Here is a 22,345-nt window from a genome sequence, read left to right on the forward strand (position 1 = left end):
AGATGGAAATTAGTAATGAACATCTACAAAGAGAACTACTGAAGAGAAAACAAGAATTAGCACACTGATTTTAAAAAGGTGAGCTGAGTGAAAATTAAGTAACAAAAGTACAAAAAATTGAAGCATGCAATTATCAGAGCTTTTAAAAAGCCGACAAACTGAGCTTCATTAATGCAAAAACTAAAGCAACATGTTTGAAAAGATTTTGACTTCGATGGTCCTCACTGAAAAAACATTTATTAAGTACTTTATAAATGAATGAATGTATCAAGATAATTGAGTGGGTTCAGGGATTATTTGATTAAGGTTTGTAGAATTTCGATAAGAATTAAAAAAAAATCACCTAAAGGATATTGGACAAGGGACAAAACTTCAATCAGAACAGTGCTTTACAGAAAAGTAGAGATACTTTTCCACCCATGTGTAGGTTTCTCCCCAACACAATAAATGAATTGATGTTGTTGATAATTTTGAATTGGGGATTAATAAATCTTTAATATGATGTTAAGTGAATCAGTGGATCAGCAAAAATCTCACTGAATGACAGGACAGGGTGAAAGGTCTGGATAATATTCCCTGAAACAGAAGGCGAGGTAAAACTGATCTGATTCCAAGCCATTGAGGAGAAGCTGGTAATATTTGTGGGGTTTCTTCAGTATATTAGGTTTAAGGAGACTTCCCTAAATGAAGAGGGAAAGTCTAATAGAGAAGTGATTTTTAGCTCTGGAGTGGGATTGTATAAAAGATCTCCCACCAAGAGGGGAACACAGGGAATAAATAATAGATAGAGCTGGACAAATGTAGAGATAGGGAATTGTATGATAGTCTCAAAAATTTATTTCATAAGTTTAAATTTTCTGGGGGGCTTGGCAAGATGGCATAGAATCTAGACGTGCAATCTCGACCTCTCTGGCCAGACTTTTAAATACCCGTTTTTTAACCCTTTGTTTTCGAGTTTAAACTTTTAAAATTTTAGTTTAAGGTATTAAGGAATTATTATGGCCACTAATGGTAAAAAGACTAAACCTCAAGTTCAAAAGAAGTTACATTTTCAAAGTGCTGAAGATTTGGGGCCTAGACGACTTGATACAGCCCCAGGCTCAATTTCTTCATTGCCTAAATCCCAAAGATTGCCTGTGGGGGCTGAAAAAAAACCTGTTGCTCACCAAATGAAGGATGGCGCTGGAATTACCCGTCCTCCAGAAGAAGGTGCGTGTTCCCAAGAAGTGGACCCCGATTTGCAAAGCCTTTTGATTTCAACGGAGAGAGCACGCAGGAAGACTATTCCATTGTTGGAAATGCATCAGGTAGCATTTCAATCTGAAGAAATAGTTTTTCTTCGCGAATTGAAGTTTAAATTTTATTAATTTCAGGACAGAAACCCATTGATTCTACTGAAATCATGATGGTTATTGAATTTTGGAATTAAAAGGGAGTTGGAGGTTGAGAGGCCAGAACATTCATTTAGATTCCTTGAATGGTGTTGGACTCTGGCTTTAACTTACTCTTAATTTAGTCTATGTGCAGTCTGAGTCCAGCGCGTTCTTTGAATGAAGTGATAGGAGAAGGTATTCGGTTCAACAGTCAATTTATTACACAGCACAAGAATAAAACTTAACAGAGCTCTGGGTCAGTCTGTTAGTTCATAGGTCACCTGCCAGTGAGCTACTCCCCGAGACTGACCCCTATTGTCCAATTGGCACAGTTTATATAGGTCAATCTTATCACACAGAACAAAAGTTGTTTTCCCTGCTAGATCTTTTTGCATAAGGGTTATCACAAGTCATCTCCTGTTTTGCAGATTTCTGGGGTGTAGCATTCCCATGTTAATCCTCCAGGCCAGACTATCCTGTTGTTTAGATCTGAAATTAATTCATCCCCAGATATTTCTAATCACCATTCGGTCCCTGTCTGGCCAATTTCTGCTGTTCTCTTTAACACCTCCTCGTGCCTTAATCTTCCTCCTAGACTGGTTTTCCATTCCCTTTGATTCTTGCGGGCCATTCTTTGTTCTGATCTGGCCTGTGTCTCCTGTGCTACTTCCCACCTCCTTCAGTTGAGCATACCTCCTAAATCGTTTTATGCATATCCTCTCCCTGTATCTTGGGAGCGGCCAATTTCTGTTCAGCCAACTTTGCTCCATGCTGTGACAGCCACTTAGCCACATTCCTCTTTCCCTGACTCATGCAGTACAAATAAACTTATTAATTAATCATTTATTTCATAATGTTTTAACCCCTAGATTCCAACATGGAGAGGGGTGATGGCTGGAAATAGAAACTGGGAGGATTGGGAATGGTTATTTAATAAACTGTGCGGATGTGCAGAATGCTCCATGAATCCTCCACGCTAAATTTTGGAGTGAGAAAATACAAAAAATATATTTAAATTTCAACAAACAGCATGGCAATAGGCCTTTTCAGCCGGCAAGCCCATGCTGCCCAATTACACCCAATTAACCTACACCCCGTACATTTAGAAGGGTGAGAGTAAATCGGAGGAAATCCACGGAGACACGGAGAACACACAAACTCCTTACAGATACTGCTGGATTCGAACCCCCGTTGCTAGCGCTGGAACCGTATTGCGCTAACTGCTACATTAACCGTGCCGCCCCCACTTATATTGCTGCTCCCAGCCTAAGTCTTCAGTATACCTATGAAATAGTGAAACGGCTGAACCAAGAGTGATACCTGCTTGAACTTGATGGATAATATCAGTGACGTATCTGGTGCTACCCAGCTTGTGCTTCAGTTCAAGAAAGGGAAGATGGAATGATCAGAGCAGTAAATAATGACCAATTTTAAAATACACTTAATACATGGATAGGAATAGTTTGGAAGAGTATGGACCAAATACTGACAATTGGGACTAGCCCAGATTGCATCTTGGTCAACAGGGGCAAGTTAGACTCCATGTAGAAACAAAATCTATATGATGGAAGTGCATAGGTTCCAGGTTTTGATGGGTATGGGCTAGAGTGCATTGAGATGTTCAATAGATGCTCAGTCCTTGAGCCAAGATACAATGACTTGATGCACAGAAAAGGGTTCAAAATAAGTCAAAGTTTCTGTACTGTAAATATGAAGTAAGCAGATTTACATTTTGGCAAATTATGAGATTGGAAATTAATTTCTTGTTACTAGACTTGAGTTCTGGTCAGCTGGAGTTACATATTCCAGCTTCACAATTATTCCTCTTGAATACTGAGCTTGTATTAATTTCTGTTTGAACAACTTCACACAAATATAAATGTTCAAAACACTTAGAAATACAACATAATTTGTCATTTTGGATGCAGGCATGGCCTCAGTACTGCAAGTAATGAATCTTCCCTCTACGAGAACTTTGCAACTACATTTACCACGACCACATTACACAATGTGGGAAATTAAGTGAGCTGACCTCTTTCCATCCTCATATAAACCCCACGAACTGAGCCTTCACAACTTGAGCCAAAGCCTTTTCTCTCTGGATCACCCTTCAGACTCTTCATCAGATCAGGATTTTCAAAACAAAAAAAAACACTAAAGGTTTCAATTATTTGATTATCTGTTTAAAATGCAGAGTGCCTTTAATTTCAGAATTAATAATCTTAGATTATATTTAAAAAAACATTTTAAATCAAAGGAACTTTATAAATAAAGGCCTTGCATTAGGCAACATTGAGAATACGATAAACCCAGTAGTTATAGAACACCTTTGATGTCTTCACACTGACTTAACATTGGAACAAATTTCATCTGAAATATTGGTTCTGATGTTATAGAGATAAATGCAAATACCAATTTGTAAACCAAGTTCTATAAAGAACTAAGATAAATGATCAATTAATAATGGCAACAGTTGAGGCTCTCTCGGTAGAATTCCAAAACTGTTCAGAAAGATGAAACATAAAATCTCATCTGAAAGATGCCATCTCCAGTATCCTGGATCTGTTCAGCTTGCGTAGCTGTGTAATAGAGAGGAATCCACATCCATAACAGAGCTCCTCACAATGATTCATGCCTTTCAAGAGGAGAACAATGAAGGTTATGGAAAATATAATTGAGTCTGCCTACAGAGAGCAATAAAAATTTCCTTTCTTTGACAGTGCTTTCATCAAAAGTGCTTTGTGAATTACTACCAAATGTGAATGCAGCCTCAGGGGGGATAAAAATTTGATAGCCCCAGAAATCAGTTCAAGGGATTGTGATATGTGATTAACTTGTTCCCGTTGATTGACAACAAGCCATCTTGTCTCGATATTTGACTGCTTTCAGTGTGCAGCCAGGGTTGTTGACTGGATGCATCAGTGTGAAGGGCGATACAAAATTATGACTGGTTAGATCCAGCTAAAATTTGCCATGCTAATTAATGCTAGAATGCATATGTTAAAGAAGAGGTAGCTGAAGTGAGTGTCAGCGATGATTTTTGGATAAATCTGACTTGGGAAACTGTGGGTGGTGAGTCTGTGGAACTCGTTGCCACAGGTGACCATAGAAACGAAGTTGTTGGTCATATTTAAGGCAGAGATTGACAGATTTTTGATTAGTCAGGACATCAAGGGTTACGGGGAGAAAGCCAGTGGGGCTGAGTTGAAGGATGGATCAGCTCATGGTTAGAATAGCAGAGCAGGCTCGATTGACCAATGAGCCTTCTTCTGCTCCTATATCTTGTGATGAAAGATGATGCTCCTTTTTAACTGTATTTTTTCTCCAGTTCCTGCACTTTGCCCAAGTAACATTTACCTTGCACTTTTTGACAGTGTAACAGAATACTCTGCTCCTTCGCTCATTATTGCACTACTTGCTGTACTTATGTATGGGTTGACATGGCTGGATAGCATGCTTTTCACTGGATCTTGGTGCACATGACAATAAACAATTCAGTGTTTTAAATACTTAATCCTTATGAGTCTCTTGATTTGATTCAAGATTCCTTTATGTTCATGTAATAGTACATAATATGTACTATTACACAACATTTCAGTCTGCTCTACATAAAAGAGTCACATTTATCGTTGCCCGGTGCCCCTTACAGTAAGAGAGAAAGAGAAGCCAAAGCCACCATCTTGGTCACATAGCCCCAGGGTTGCAGGATTTAAAAATAAAACACTGTTGGCTCATTCGACAGGCCATTTAAAGCCTGCACAGAGCAGTGAGCATGAGAAGCAGGTACTTGAACCCCTTGGAGTAGTGCTGTGTCTCCGCTCCCTGGTTTTCCAGGTCTGCATCAGTGGCAGCGCTGCTGTGACAGCAGCTCTGGCAGCTCAAATTGTGGCTTCTAACTTTTTGCTCTATTCAATTTGTTGTCATATTCACTTCACTGACCTAAAGTATTGCTAGTATTTTTTGTAAAGGTTGTTTTATTCTTGCATGTAATTTATGTGTGTCCCTATAATGGACCATATCTCTATGTTAGAATATAAACATAAGAAATAGGATCAGGAGTAGGCCATCCGGCCCATCAAGCTTGCTCTGCCATTCAATGAGATCATGTCTGATCTAATCATTGAATCAACTCCACCGACCTGCCTTTTCCCCATATCCCTTAATTCCTTTTTTATGTAAAAACCTATCTGAATAAACCTTAAATATGTTTAATGAAGTAGCCTCAACTGCTTCCCTGGGTAGAGTATGCCACAGATTCACTACTCCCTGGGAAAAACAGTTTCTCCTCATTTCTGTCTTAAATCTACTCCACTGAATCTTGAGTTCTGGTCTCACCTACCAGTGAAAACAATTTTACTACCTCTATCTTATCTCTCCCTTTCATAATTTTATATGTTTCTATACAATCTCCTCTCATTCATCTGAATTCGAGTGAGTATAATCCTAGACAATGTAGTCTCTCGTAGGCCAACCTGCTCATCTCTGGGATTATCTGGGTGAAATTCCTCTGGACTGCCTCCAAGGCCAGTATATCCTTCCTCAAGAATGGAGACCAGAACTGCACACAGTTCTCCAGTTGTGGCCTCACCAGTACTTTGTACAGTTGCAGCGTGACCGGATTGAATTCACTTCCTCAAGCGATGAAGGCCAACATTCCATTTGCCTTCTTAATAACCTGTTGCACCTGCAACCCAACTTATTGCCATTCATGCACAAGCACTCCCAAGTCCTTCTGCACTACAGCATGCTGTAGTTTTTCATTATCAATGATCTTTGTTCAATCTAGTTCTCAATTGCTTCCATCTGCTTTTCAGTTCCTAAAGAGAGTAGCTGTGAAACTGTCAGATTTAATGGGTTAGGAGTCTCCTTTGCACACAAACAATGTCAATGAAATTGAAATGATGATATTTGTGAGAAAACAAATGTTATTCTGACTGCAGATGTTCAGTTCAATCTCCAACTCTCCTTGTTATAGAATCTCAATCATGAGAATTTGATTTGCCAGAACAGCTCCCATTTGATGCTAATCAGATTTTGACATGCTCTAATCCTTTATCACTATCAGAATTCTTTGTACTCTGTCAAAGGACACTGAAATCAAATATTGCATTTTAAATGAAAAAAAACTATAGTATAATTCAATGTTCCTTCAAAGGTCTTAAAATTAATTTTGGTTAGCAAAATGTCAAGCTCATTCCATGTCAGCTTGTCAGGAATCTTTCACGAAGCATGACAATTATAGTCCCGAACAGCTTGCGATTTGTAATTATAATTGTGTGGAGAAAGGTCTGTCTAATCTTCAGAAGCACAGAATCTGAACTATGAGAATGTCAAATATTGCATTGGATGTCATTTTGGCTGCCATTTGAGATGAAGGATTGTGCTGAATTAAATCAGCTTCAGATATCGAGTAAAGAATAGGGCAGCAACAATACTAAACCATTGCATTTGAACAAATAGGTTAAATCAGAATACAGTTTCAAATGATACATGAATTGGATTGCATAGGATAGAATGGACAAGGAATCTACATCAGTTAGAAGTTATTATGGACAGCAGAATGAATAACTTGTGATAACTGAATGCCATTTTGTCATCATATACTCCAAACTTTTTTTTGTACCTTAACTGCTAACTCATTCCTGAAATCAGCTATTAGAGATATTCCCTGAATGAATATTCACTAAACAATGGATCTATAAGGCAAGATGGCTAATTCTTTGACTGGAATGCTTCTGTGGGAAGGCTCCACTTCAATAACTCCCATATTTGTGCTTTTATTATCCTTGATAAGTAAAGGTTATCTTGACTTTCCTTCTTACTCTCCTCAACATTTGAATTTGTCTTCATGTATAAACACAGTTTATGATATGTTTAAATTAATGTGAATGTGATAGTACAGATTCTATCACCAATGTGTCTATGTACAGATGGTAATGGAGGATGACTGTGATTGGCTGAGAGTGTAGCCACACCTACTGGCAGGTCTTAAAGGATTGCTCCTAGCCAGACCAGGTCATTCTGGACTGGTCGACCTACTTGTGATACGCTCCAGTCTTTTAGTTAATAAAAGCCTTGGTTTGGATCAACAATTCTTTGGTTCTTTCGATGCGCTCTACAGTGATTACTTTCATATTTTTGATATTATGAATCTTAAATTTGCCTCTTTTCCAATAAAAAAAAGCCCATGATCATTTGCATTTTATTTTCCTCGCAGGACAAATTTGCCCATTCTCAGTTGATTTGGCTGTGCATGAGAAAGTGTGTACACTCTCGAATGATGAAAGAAAGAGAAAAGAGCTTAATTGTTTCCCATGTACCTACAAAAGATCAATGTTCTTTCAACCAGAGCTCTGAACTTCCATTGCAAACAGTGGTATAGAAAGGTGAGTCAATAATGTGCAGAAAGATGCCAGGGAGCAATAAACTACTGTTATTTTCTGCCTTGCAGTTCTTCTTCCATAAGTTCTGCTTTTGACAATAATGGAACTATATAAGGAGAAAATAATTGCACTTCAGGCCCTTCAGCAGCTCTGAATGTCACAGCTGTTTGAATTCACCATAAATGTATCTACCTAATTTTGTTACAAATGTGTTTTTAACTGTTATATGTCTATATCCTCTGATTTCAGCAAGTACTTGTGCATGGTGTATCATTCTTGCCAAAAATGCAATATCCAGGTCAATTTATTAATGTTTTGCGTTGGAAGCGGGCAAGGTGGGGGTGGGGGGGGGGGGGAGAGGAAGACTCCCATACTCCAGTGATCTTTTCTTTCTTTTTAAAATATTTTTATTGAGTTGAATAGAAAAAAAACCCTTTATATGTGGTCTTCTAACTAAGGACTTAAATCAAATTGTATCATATACATGTCACATGAAAACTGTAAATTCGAAGTATAACCTGAATTATTAACTTATACCATTCAAAACATTGAATTCTATGATTATATTGAGTTAACAGTTCACCCATTCTTCATAATGTAGCCAAAATCAATGTTGAATAGAAAATAGATAAGATACAAGATATAAGATTCCCTTATATATAAAGAAAGGATATATTTCTCAGGTATTTTCATCTTATTCTATGATATGATCAATGTTAATGATCCACTAGTTTCCTAGTTTATCTTTACTAATAAAAAGAAAAAAATAGGAAAGAAAAAGAAACCTTAATAATCCAAACCCCCCCTCCCTCTAAATAAACAACCACATTGTTAAAGTAATATTAAGACTGGAGGCTCCTGTGGGGCTAGCAATTGTCCAGACCGGTTGATGCCACTCCTGCTGGACGCATCTTCCACTGATTTTGATATACTTCTGATCTGAGATCACGTCAACACTAAGAATGAAATCACCACTATCAAACTGTTTTCATTTTAGCAACCAGATAAGCACGATGTTTTGGAAAGTTGATAAAGAAAATACAAATTAAATGGAAAAATCAAGGAATAGTAATTCAAGCACAAATTCAAGTTTATTATTTTTATCCAATTGCATAAATACAACTGAAGAAAACAGCATTCTTCAGTCCTCAGTGTTTAAACATGAGGATACGAAAGTTGAGGAGTTGTGGATGGAGTTGAAGGTTGTCCAAGGTTATAAGAGGATAGAGACAGGATGCAAAGTTGGGCAGAAAAGTGGCAAATGGAGTTCAATCTGGACAAGTGTGAGGTGATGTAGGCTGAGTACAGGGTTAATGGTCGGTGTGGATGAACAGAGACCTTGGGGTCTGTGGTGGTACACCACCGGCCTACTGCAGGGGGCAACCTTTGTACCTGCAGGAGTGTAAGGGGACAGGATAACACCTGGCCGGCTGTTAATCAGTCGGCCTGAATGGATCAAGCCCCACCTGGTCGGGTGTCAATCACCCTCCGGGATATAAGCCTGTACCGGCCTCCTGAGGCCTCACCCAGATTTGCTGCAGCCACAGCCAGCCTGGCTCTGTGGAAGTCTTTGTGGATTAAAGCCTGTTGTACAGTCTTTACCTTGTTTGTGTCTGATTCTGTCTAACAGTGCACCACAGGGTCCAAATCCAAACAAATCCAAAGGTCGCTGCACAGGTTGACAGGAGAGTTAAGAAGGCTGATGTGATGCTGAGGGATTGAGTTCGGGTGTAGAGAGGTCATGTTGCAACTCTACAAATCTCTGATAAGACCACACTTAGAGTATTGTGTTCAGTTCTGGTCACCTCATTATAGGAAGGATATGGAAGGTATGGAGAGGGTGCAGAGGAGATTTACCAGGATGTTGCCTGCATTGGGAAACAAGTCTTATGAGGCAAGGTTAGCAGAGCTAGGCTTTTCTCTTTGAAGTGTGGAAGGATGAGAGGAGACTTAGAGGTTTACAAGATTATGAGAGGCATAGGAAGGATGGACAGCCAGTACCTTTACCCAGGGCAAGAGTAGCCAACACCAGAGGACACGTATACAAAGTGAAGGGAGGGAGGTTTATGGTAGACATAAGGGGTATATACATGTTCGGCACAACATCAAGGGCTGAAGGGCCTGTACTGTGCTGTAGTGTTCTATGTTCTACATATATACAAATAGCACACAAATTTATATATTGAAAACCAAGAATAGTAAGAATTAAATTGAATAAGCTGGGGAAAAAAAACTGATTTGGTAAAGATGTAAATTATATGAAATGTTACACTATTTTAATTAAAATTGTTAAAGATGCAAGTTATAAAATAAGTTTTGGTGGTTTAATTTAAAATCTTTTTTAAAAAATTGATGAAAAGATGATTATTTTTGCCTAGGATTATAAAATCATTTTGAGTCGTTAACTAGGGCATTTATTTCTCAGTATTCATTATTGTCCAAACAATGAATAAAATGAGAATTATTGATACATTTCTCAGGACTACAAGTTGTTTTTGTGCCAATAAATGTAATTTAATGTAATTGATAATCAATATTTTTAGCTTTCAAATAATTAAAAAAGACAATTGACACAGTTTTAGATTCTTGGAAGTGAGCAGCAGAGAATGAGGGTAACGCTGCGGCATAACTCTTTCTCCCTGATTTGCACAACCTTTAACATTCCTGCATGACAAAAATGTAACAGTCTTGGTTGAAAATGTTTAACTGATTCATCATTGGGGAAAAGATTCATTGACCTTTTATGAAGAAGGACTACCTTGCTAAAGGCTTGGGTCTAATTTGAAGGCAAGGTCTTCTTGTTCTGGACTCTCATACTAGATGAAATTTGTTCTCTCCATTTTTCCTTTCACTCCTAACACATTAGGCCCTTTTTTATGCTGAAACCCCATATTAAAGCCAGCTCAAGTAAAATAAAAAGGTCATTTTATGTTTTACGGTGATGCCCTATAATGTGGATTCTGCGTTGCCTTTATGGAGAGTAAAATCGGGAGCTGGCTTCCAGAGCTGAGGGAGGCCAGGTGAATGGTGCAGTCAAACATACGTGCCGGGAAGTGAAAGTGCCAAATTCGCAGATGGGTCCAACATTGTGTGTTTTTACTCTATTGGACCTGCTGAACTTCTGCAGGATTATGTGGTTTCACTATATATATATCTATATAAATCTATCTATTTATTAATTTATATATTTTTCTTCTTTGGCTTGGCTTCGCGGACGAAGATTTATGGAGGGGGTAAATGTCCACGTCAGCTGCAGGCTCGTTTGTGGCTGACGAGTCCGATGCGGGACAGGCAGACGCGGTTGCAGGGGAAAATTGGTTGGTTGGGTGTTGGGTTTTTCCTCCTTTGTCTTTTGTCAGTGAGGTGGGCTCTGCGGTCTTCTTCAAAGGAGGTTGCTGCCCGCCGAACTGTGAGGTGCCAAGATGCGGGGTTTGAGGTGATATCAGCCCACTGGCGGAGGTCAATGTGGCAGGCACCAAGAGATTTCTTTAGGCAGTCCTTGTACCTCTTCTTTGGTGCACCTCTGTCACAGTGGCCAGTGGAGAGCTCGCCATATAACACGATCTCGGGAAGGCGATGGTCCTCCATTCTGGAGACGTGACCTACCCAGCGCAGTTGGATCTTCAGCAGCTTGGATTCGATGCTGTCGGCCTCTGCCATCTCGAGTACTTCGACGTTAGGGATGAAGTCGCTCCAATGGATGTTGAGGATGGAGCGGAGACAACCCTGGTGGAAGCGTTCTAGGTGATGCCGGTAGAGGACCCATGATTCAGAGCCGAACAGGAGTGTGGGTATGACAACGGCTCTGTATACGCTAATCTTTGTGAGGTTTTTCAGTTGGTTGTTTTTCCAGACTCTTTTGTGTAGTCTTCGAAAGGCGCTATTTGCCTTGGCAGGTCACGGGCTGACAGCGTCATCGTGACATGATCAGCGCTCCCCTTTGCAGCCACTTTAAGCAGCATTCCTTTCATGGAGGAAGTGGAGAGACTACACTTTTTAAGTACCCCCCCTTTAAGTGTATCCATCCCCCAGGCAGATGGAAGCTGGAGTGTATTTCACAGTCCATCCGCCTTTGGACCTTTTATGGAGGCAAGTGCAGTGATGTAAAGATGGAGAATCTCTGTCTTTATATTCGCCTTTTTTCTTTATGAAGGGGTCCTTACATTGGTAATTACTAGACCCAACTTTCTATGGAGAGTTTAATGGGAGTCTTGAGTAGCCACAAAAAGCACTGTGAGTGCTAGTAAAGAACACGGAAATATGGCAGATGAGTAGTGATGATTTATGTTTCAGGTATGTCTTGTCTCCTGGCATTTGACTGGCTAATTTGTGAATTGATAAGTCATTTACCTCCTCTTTCCCCCTCCCCCCACTTTAATCTGTCTGACTTCTCTACCAGTCAGCAGGAGATACTTAAGTATACTGTATAGCATTACATTTATCGGAATTAGCACTTATTTTAGGTTTTTTAAAAATTGTGTCCCTTGGTGCAATAATTTTAACAATGACACTATGTATGCACAGTACTTACTATTAATTCTCTAAACAGTGTGATTTCCGGCTCATGCTCTGCCCTATCGACTTGATTGCTAGATTACAGGATGTATACTGCCTGAGTCAAATAACGAAGGAAGCTGTCCACATCAACAAACTCTGTAAATAAAGAATGGCACACATTGGACTCCAACACAAGTTGTGATTTCGAAATCAAAATTGCCACAAGTCCTGCTATTAGGAATGTGTTAATGCTTTCGTCCAGCCATTCTCAATGGCGGGGGGGGGGGGGGAGGGGTTGGGTCCCTGCACATTTAAGGGGAACACGGACTGAAAGAATAAATATTTTTGTTTTCTATGCTGTTAGTAGGAAAACAAGTACGGAAGAAACCAACTAAAATTGACTGCTTCACAAGGAAGGGGATCCATATCTTTGTGCAGAGTCCTAAGGGGGGGGGGGGGCACAGCCACAATAAAACCTTGGGATTGGCTGAGCTCAACTTATTTTGCATTATGGCAGACATAAGTTGAAGTATATCATGAATAATTACATTTTTATTTATTAATGCATGCCAAAAAAAGGAATCCTGAACCTTGTTTTATCATTGAGTGTGAACATTTATTTGTTCAATCTCAATAAACATGCTCATTGTAAGTCAAAGTCATACTGTGTTAAATATGGTATCTGCACCTTACTCTGGATAGTTAGCATGGTATTATCGTATATGCATGTGTGATAGTTGGCACCGTGTAAAAGTTGATCATGTAAAAGTTTGACCCATCTGGTCTTCTGATGCCCCGACCGCAGACGCCGCGGCCACAGGCTCTCGACTCTCGATGTCCCCTGGCCAGAGGTCCCAACACCATGACTGCCAACTCTCCCCCAGGACCAGGCCCGGCCGCCCACCAAACCGGTCTCCCGACACCCCGACTGCGGACCCTCATCCCAGCCACCCACCTACCTGTGCTCCCAAAGCATTGTAAGTGGATTTACCACTGGGTTCTGGCCAGTCGCCTGCTCATTCGAGCTCCGATGACCCGAGCTCCACAGATACTTTCTCTGGCCAAAAGTAACATATGTGTAATAGTCAATCCCGTAAATTTTACCCTAAAAAATCAATCCACAAAATTTGACTGTTACACCTGCACATTTGGTACCAATGCACTCCACTACTGGAGTCCACAAAGCACTGGATCTTGCTGAGATTCTCCACAGTGGGTTCTCAGCTCCTGTACATTGGTACTTAAGATATGGTAGTCTGGACCTTACTCTGGATAGTTAGTGTGGTATTATTGTTTTATGGGGATTATGGGCTGGTGGAAGGGAAGGCAAGATGATTAGTTATTTTTTTATTGAAGGTGATTTATTTAATGATTTAATATTTTTATTTGAGTTTATTTATATTTAATCATTTTAAATTAATTTAATGCATTTGAGAATGTTTAATCTTATTTTCAATAGTTTTTAAATGGTTCTGAAAGTCAAATCCATTCAGAAACCATTTAAAAACCAGTATGCAAAGCTGGGGAAATACATTGCTGTTGTTCAAGATTTTGGAGCTGTCTTTGTTACCAGGGGTTCTAGTTTATTAACATAATTTCTTCATGTCATTTGAAGCCATTTCAGGACTTTGTTGCTGGACTTCCAGATGCTTTGGCTTGGGCCAGCAAAGTATGCATCCAGATTAGGTGAGGTAAGAGCAAAACACTAAAGTCTGTAGACACTGTTACTGAGGTAAAAAGACATTGCTGGAGAAACTCAGCCAGACAAACAGTGTACTTTATATAGCAAAGATAAGAAACATAACCAACGTTCCAAGCTTGTGCCCGTTATCAAAGTATGAGCAAAATGTAGGCAGATGCCCAAACCAAATGGTGGGGGGAGGGGGTGGGGTCAGGGGAAGGTGCACTATCCCAAAGGCAGGAGGTGGGTAAGGGAGGGAGGCAACACCAACAAACAGGGAGAGGTGGGATTGCTCTGTGAATGGAGAGGAAAGGGGTTGGAGTTGAGAGCTGCAGGAAAGAAGACAGAGGATGGGGAAGAGAGGGAGAGAACACAAAGGTCTGCGGACACTGTGATTGAAGTGCTGGAGGTCAATTCGCTGAGCACCTTCATTCTGTCTGCATCAATGACAGGAGCCTCCCAGTGGCCAACAATTTCAATTCTACAGCCCACTCCCCATGATTTCATGTACTGTGAAACCAAGACCACCCAAAAGTTGGAAGAGCAACACCTAATATTCCATCTGGGCTCTCTCCAACAAGATGGCATTGACTTCTTCGGCTTACTGTCAGCCTGTTCCCTCTCTACCCTGTCTCTGTCTTCTTCCCTCCAGCTCTCCACCCTTCTCCATTCACAGAGCCATCCCCCCTCACCCTGTTTGCTGGTGTGCCTTCCCTCCCTGTGGGACTGTGCACCTCCCCTTGCCCCTCCTCCCCACCATTTTGATCGGTCACCTGCCCACATTTTGCTCATACCTTGATGAAGGCCTCAAGCCCAAAACGTTGGTTTTATATCTTCATCTTTGCTGCTTAACCTGTTGAGTTTCTCCAGCATTGTGTTCTCACTCAGTGAGATCAAAGAATGATGCTTATGAATGTTGAGCTGGTGCCTGTGAAAATGGAATCACGTTGCTGAGTTGTTCTGTTCATATTTCATTATTTGCTTATGGGACTGTGTTTAATATTGCCTGTCTTGTTCGGAACATTATTTAATGTTAAAGCTGATGATATAACCAAGAAAAGATTAAATTATAATGATAGATTTTTCTGCAAATAATATAAAATAAAATCTTTACATGAGCAACCACAAATATAAGTATTTAAAAAGCGATACACAATTGAGAGCTATCTGATAACGCTGAATAATGTTGCCCTCTGCTTCATTTTGGAACTGATAAGATATTCCAAATTTTGCAAAAACAGAAGAATTGTTTGAGGACCTCCACTGGGAGGTCCCTCTCATTGATGCCGACAGAGCAAAGGTGCTCAGCGAAGCAATTTCCAGCATGATGCTTCTACTTCAATCAAGTGTCCGCTCTACATTAGATGAAATAACGTGAGTCTAACACTTGAGGCACAATCGAGGCATCTGTGGGAGGAAAAGAATGGTCGACGTTTTTTTTTGGCCTGAATCCCTTCATCAAGGGTTGAGAAGCTGGTGTAAAGAAGCTGGTGTAGGTGGAGTAGACGTGCCTGGTGGTGGGGTCTAGTTGCAGTTGGCAGAGATGACGGAGGATAATGTGCTGAACGCAGAGGCTGGTGGAGTGAAAAGTGACGAGCAGAGAAACCCTTGTCCCTCTTCTGTTTGAAGGGTGGGGAGTGGGTTAAGAGTGGAGCTTCAAGAAATGGAGGGTATGCAGGAGAAGGATCTGCTCACAAGAGTAGAAAGGAAGCCATGATCCCTGATAAAGGAAGCGATTTCAGCTGCCCTGGAATGGAAGCCCTCAGATGCACTGAAGGAAGAGAAACTGGGAGAAAGGGATTGCATGCTTACAGGGGACTGGGTGGGAGGAGGTGTAGTCGAGATATATAGCTTGTTTTGTGAGATGGAGACAGAGAGATCTCGAAAAGGAGAGAATAGTCCATGCCTACCTTTCTTCACTTCTAACCATCTTCTACAGGGATCATTCCCTTGTTTACTCATCCCTCCCCACCAACCTGACTCCTGATACTTTCCATTGCAATGCAGTGTAACGTGTTCTTACACCTCTTCCCTCACTACCTTCCTGGGCCACAAAAAAAACCCTTCCACATGAGGCAAAGATTCACATGCTCCTCCTTCAACCTCCCTGACTGCATTTGGTGCTGCTGATGTGGCCTCCTTTACATCGCAGACCTGGGGAGCGTTTTGCAGCGCATCTACACTTTGTCTACAATGGCCACCTGAGATGTGGAGAACAAGTTCAGAGGGTCTAAAAAGTGATGAGTCTGAGCACAGTTTAACCACAAACAAGGATCTTTATTTACACATGGGGGAAATCGCAACAGCAATCACACTCACACACACACAGACAGAAAAACTACACGTGTTTCATGTGCATCAGACGCAGTTAAATAACTAACACTGGCTACTCCCGACAGATTGCTTTGAATCACGGTTCTCTCAGCTAAACGCGAGGACAAAACAAAGAGTACCCACCGTCCTTTGCTAATGTCAGCAAAACCAAGGAAATGATTGTGGACTTCAGGGGGGAAGCCAGGGGAACATGACCCAGTCCTCATCGAGGGCTCAGTAGTGGAGAGAGTCAAGAACTTCAAATTCCTGGGTGTCATTATCTCCAAAGATCTGACCTGCACCATCCACGTTGATGCAATCACAAAGAAGGCTCGCCAGTGGCTATACTTTGCGAGGTGTCTTGAGGAGATTCGATAAGACTCTCGAAAACTTCTACAGGTATACTGTGGAGAGCATTCTGCCTGGTTGCATTACTGCCTAGTATGGAGGCGCCTACTCTCGGACAAGAATAAAATCCAGGGGTTGCTAACTCAGCCTGCAACATCACAGGCACCAGACTTCACTCCATCGAGGACATCTACATAGGTGGTATCTTAAGAAGGCAACCCCTATCCTCAAAGACCCAGGCCATGACCTCTTCACTCTGCTACCATCAGAAGAAAGGTACAGGAGCCTAAAATCGAGCACTCAACGGCTCAAGGACAGCTTCATCCCTGCTGCCATCAGATGCCTCCATAATCAATGAACCAAAGACACTGGCTTACTTTTTGTGCTCTATTATTTAAATTTTTTTATAGTAATGTTGTAAGATGGTTATAATATGTATGTTTGTACAATGACGCTGCTGGATAACACCGATTTCATAACTTGTTCATGACAATAAATTCTGATTCTAACTAGTAGCACAGCATCCCGATTAACTACAGAATGTAATTACACTGATATAATGAATAAGGCACAATAATCCTTTATAGGTTTGCACCACAATAGAACCTCCCACTCTCTGTCCCGGCACACACCTAACAATTGAATCTCCAGTATCGCCCATGGCTCACAACCTGGTCTGGAGCTAGGGTTCTTTTCTGGGGGAAAGAGAGAGAGCTGCTCCAGGTGGTGGTCTTTATTCTGCAATCGGCTGGAGGGGCCAGCTCTGGTATACCCAAATAAGGCAAGGTGTGCTCTCACCTATGGATGAGCTCGACCTTGATTTGAAGGGGAGGTGACTTCCGCCAAAGAGGTCATGTGACTCTTCACACTACACCACCCTGAGTTCCCAGTTGCAACTGGGATTTCAACTCCCCTTCCTGTTCCCACTCTGACCTGCCCTGGGCCTTCACTGCCCGAGTGAGGCCCAGTGTGAAATAGAGCAGCCATTCTATACCTTTTTTTACTATGGCCCCCTTAGGAATCTGCTCAAAGTTTTCGGGCACACTTCGCTGTGAAGCAGTCAAGTTTAGTTGGTTTCTTCCAGATGTCTCTTCAACCCAACCACATTAAAAATATTTTATGGTTTCAGTCCATGGCCCCCCTTTAAATATGCTGTGCCCCCGGAAGTGGGGGGCATGTGGCCCACATCGATAATGGTTGAACTTGAGGAACAACATCTCATGTTCCTCCTGGCTATGTGTGGCCAAATGATATGATCTTAGAATTTTCTGATTTCAAATAATGAGTCCCCTCTCTCTTTTTCTTATTTTTTTCCCTTTCCTTCCCCTTCTTTTTGTCCTCACTCCCACCCAGCCCCCATCCATTCTCATCCCCCTCCTCTTTGATTCCCTACTCCTCCACTTCTATCTCCCCACTGGTTTCTTTCACTCTCCCCCCTCCCGACACTATGAATCTATCTGGTCCCTCTTTATACCATCATTCTCATCTTCCCTTCTTATCATATTCAAGCACTGACATCCTTTGTCTTCTAATCCCCCACTCCACTTGAGATTACTCCTCTCTCTCCACTTGACCATTTTGTATTCTTTCCCTCTCTCTCTCTTTGTCTGGCATCTGGCATTCTACCACCTCTGTCCGTCTTGCTTCTCCTCTCCTGGTCCACCAATTCCACACAGCCCCCTGTCTTTGCACCAGCTCTCTTCTCCACATCCTCTATTTTGAGTGAAGGGTTTTGGCATGAAGCGTCGACCAATCTTTTTCTCTCACTCATGAGCCGAGGCTGAATGAGAACTGCATACATGTGCAGGAAGTCCCAGCCACTGGGATATGGTCAGATTGGTCATGAATGATGCAGCTGGTGGCAGTGACGGGCAGAGGGAGCGGGGGATGCAAACCACATACCATTGCCATTCTACCTCTTGAACTCACTGCTCTCTATCAATTGCTGCCCACCCCTCTCCACTGAACATGCCTGTTGTAGGGCTGATAGGCAGGTCAAAGTAACAAGAAAACCACAGTCGACCATGTTTGCCAAATGAATCCTGACTTTCTATCTTTCAGAAGGCAGAATGTACACAGCACATAGGTCAGTGGGCAACTGAAGCACATAATGTAGGGGAGCATGAAAATGAGTCAGGCATGGAAGGGAGAAGGAGATGTGGACTGGAAGGTATGCTGTCTGTACAAGAAATATTTTCAGCTAGGGTGGCTGCGCTGAAAAGAAAATTATAGTCATTCAAATGGAGCTAAACTCCCAAATAGATTTATGCTCAGTTTCAATTTTCTGGTCATTGACTGGAATGGGAAAACCTGGAAATGGACCATAAACCTCCTTTGAGCTTTGCAAATATACCTCCAAAAAAAATTCACTGTATTTCATTTCCTGTGGAATTGTTAATCTCTAGTGTAGAAATCTCTTCTTATTTGTGCTCTCAAAGGGTTGAGATATCAACTTCGATTTTTGCAGCCGACGGTGAAGCAACATGCTCACCAGTTTTCACAGTATCATCTGTCCCCACTCATCCTCCACTATGGGGTTAAGATAAACGGAACAAACAGTGAGGATCTTCAATCAAATCTTCAAAGAATCCTCATTAAAACAACCAGCAAACATAATATGGATTATTTAAATCAGGTAGAAAATTATAAAATTAAGTGAGAAGGGTAAAATAGAATTCGTTCGTTTATTTATCATCTGATTGTACAAGAACAAACACACAGAGACATAACACCCATACAGAACAATGATACATAAGCACTGATGAACTGCTCATATACACTCACTGTGACTCATCTATTTATTTACTTCCGTGTAAAGGGGGTCCATGCAGGGTGGTAGGGGTCCTCACTGATTTTCTGAGCCCTCTTTAGACAATGATCCTGGTAAATCACGTTGACGGGGGGTGGGGGTGGGATGGGGACTCCTGTGATCCTCTCTGGTCCTGTGGATTGACCTCTGATATGATGCTCTACAGCAGTGGTTCCCAACCTTTTTCTTTCCACTCACATCCCACTTTAAGTAATCCCTATGCCATCAGTGCTCTGTGATTAGTAAGGGATTGCTTAAGGTGGGATGTGGGTGGAAAGGAAAGGTTAGGAATTACTGCTCTAGACTCTTGTTACTGAAATATTTGGCTGGAGAAAAATTGTCATTGGTCCATTTCCTTTGGAGTTCTGAAACCGTGCACATAACGAGTCAATGAGGTATGATTACAAGAATGGTTTTCAACCTTTTTCTTTCCACCCACATCCTACTTTACGAAATCCCTTACTAATCACAGAGCACCTATGGCATAAGGAATACTTAAAGTGGTATGTGAGTGGGAAGAAAAAGGTTGGGGACCACTGCTCTACAGCAACCATACTGCACTATGATGCCGCCGGCCAGGACACACTCGCTGTACGAAGTTGACAGGTTTCCCAATTCAGTCTCCTCTGGAAGTCACTGTTGCGCCTTCCTGACAAGTGAGGAGATGTTGTATGTTCACGATAGGTCATGACTTCAGTGGACTTTAGATGCCAATTTCAGCAGAGATCGGTTTTCCCCTGGGAAGCCCAGTTCTCTGAGTAAATAAGAAGAGTTGCTTATCAGACAATGGAAATGTTGGTGGCTACTGCAATCTCTCTGGAAACATACGTTGGACGTTGCACAACAGTACTAAAAATTCTCATGCTACTTGACGCTGATGACTTCTCCCCACAAAATAGAACAAAGCAGGGTCATTTGTCCAGGTTGTGCATCCTTCTATTGGCATGAAGGTTCATCTCAACCTCCTTAATCATCCTGCATTTGTTAATGGTGCCTTCATTTGTCAGCAGTGTGTAGCAAATGGCTTCAGCTGGTTAAACAGTTCTAATTAAGATGTAAAGATAGAATGATGAGCTGAAGTGAAATGAAAATTACTGAACAATTTTGGTTTGAACATTAAAGATAATGACAATTCTGACTTCAACTCAAGGCAGTTTGTGTAAAATAAATATCATGGAATGAAGGTGAGCCAGGCTAGAATTTTATTTACGTTGCCTCAGGATGTCCTGCTACATTCAGGTATACTGTCCACTCTCAAAAGCTGCTAGCATTTCCATTATGTTACCTGCTCACCTTAACATCCTTCCCCCCCCCCCCCATCACCACTCTATGTTGGTGGGGGAGGGGGGGGATCTCTGATTATTGCTAAACACAGAAGTCAAAGGTGAATGATATATCAATTTTATTCAAGAGATTGAATTTTGGACTAAAACTAAATTTCTAAAGCATATTAAATAAACATTCCCATTCAACTCTATCAAATACCTTCTCAGCATCAAGCGAGATAACACATTCTGGAGTTTTAGATGAAGGAGAATAAACAATGTCCATGAACCTGCTAATATTGAAATGCGAATAATGATTCTTGATAAATCTGGTCTGATCTTTAGAAATGATATGGGGAAGGACAGTTTCCAATTCAGTTGCCAATATTTTAGAAAAAAAATTAGAGTCCACATTCAATAAAGAAATAGATCTCGATGATGCACATTCAGTGGGGTTTTTGTCTTTTTTTGGGGTTTAAAGAGATAAATGCTTCATAAAAAGCTTGTGTTAATTTACCTACAAATAGGGAATAACCAAAAAGAAAGGAGATTGGAAAAAGATTTGAAAAAGTCTACTGGGTACCCATCTGGCCCTGTTGCTTTACCAGAGTTCATTGAAAAGATTGCTTTCTTTATTTCTTCCTCTGTGATGGGTTCATCTAATACTGTGCTTTCATTAAATGGCACTTTCGGAATATTCAATTTCCTTAAAAGTTCATGCATAATAGTGGACCCAACCTTATTTAATGCAGGCAATAGAAGAGTGCGCCAAGAGAAGCACTAGACAAACAAATGAATATTAAAAGTTCTGACGTAATGAATTAACTGCTTGGTTTTTATTACCAAAATTATGATTGAACTATACCAATGATAACAATCTTAAGAAAATGGGAGAGAAACTTGGAAACGCCACACATTTGTTTTCAGATGCTGATGGGATTTCTGATCTCTGAGTAGAGTAAAAGTCCTAAAATCCTGACTGCTCAGGGATTGAGTCAGTCCGGATTATTGGATTTTTCAGATTCTTGGGCAGTATTTTTAAAATTCAATGAGAATAACAGGTACATTTTGATAGTTTATTAATGAAGCATTTTTTCATAAAAATACAAAGTACAAAAAAGCAAATAAATATCTTTTTCTTACATTTCCGTGACTTCTGCATGGTCGCTTGCTTGCCGCTGTACATCTCTGGCACATCTGCGCACATACACGCGCTCACACACACAAAAAAGTTGAGAGTTTTTGAGAAGGCCAGATACTCAGAAGGTCCAGATTTCTGGCATCCAGACTTTTGGACTTTTGCTGTAGATAGATAGCAGAGTGTGTGCATGTACTGTATGTGATCAGAGATGGCCTGTGGATTGAGGACTAATATCTGGAACAACCCAAAACCTCCTGCTCCTCACCTGTGCACACAGGAAATAGGTGCACCTGGACTCCCAAGGCCATAATTTTTATTGTTTTGACATTTTAAAAAAACTTCAATAAATACAAATAGTCGCATTGCTCACAAGAGTAAATATAGCATAAAATCCCTGGCAGTCCTATTATTAATGGAGGTTGGCACTGTGTATCTGGTGTCTGGATCTTATCAAGCAAGCACAGCTGTGGAAGGATAGAGTGATGGGATTTGCATAGAAATGGACTGAAATAGAATGACATTCCAAAGACAATGC

At 41.0% G+C, this 22,345-nt stretch overlaps 1 long non-coding RNA gene across 1 annotated transcript; it reads left to right on the forward strand.

Annotated features, from left to right (window-relative positions):
• On the forward strand, positions 1-13,942 carry LOC138747164 (uncharacterized). The gene is made up of 3 exons (XR_011347341.1): positions 1-78; positions 7,591-7,759; positions 13,869-13,942. It is a non-coding gene; the product is annotated as an uncharacterized lncRNA (long non-coding RNA).
• The last annotated feature ends 8,403 nt before the right edge of the window (positions 13,943-22,345 follow it).

Source organism: Narcine bancroftii, chromosome 12 (assembly GCF_036971445.1).
Source record: "Narcine bancroftii isolate sNarBan1 chromosome 12, sNarBan1.hap1, whole genome shotgun sequence".
Classification (NCBI taxonomy): domain Eukaryota; kingdom Metazoa; phylum Chordata; class Chondrichthyes; order Torpediniformes; family Narcinidae; genus Narcine; species Narcine bancroftii.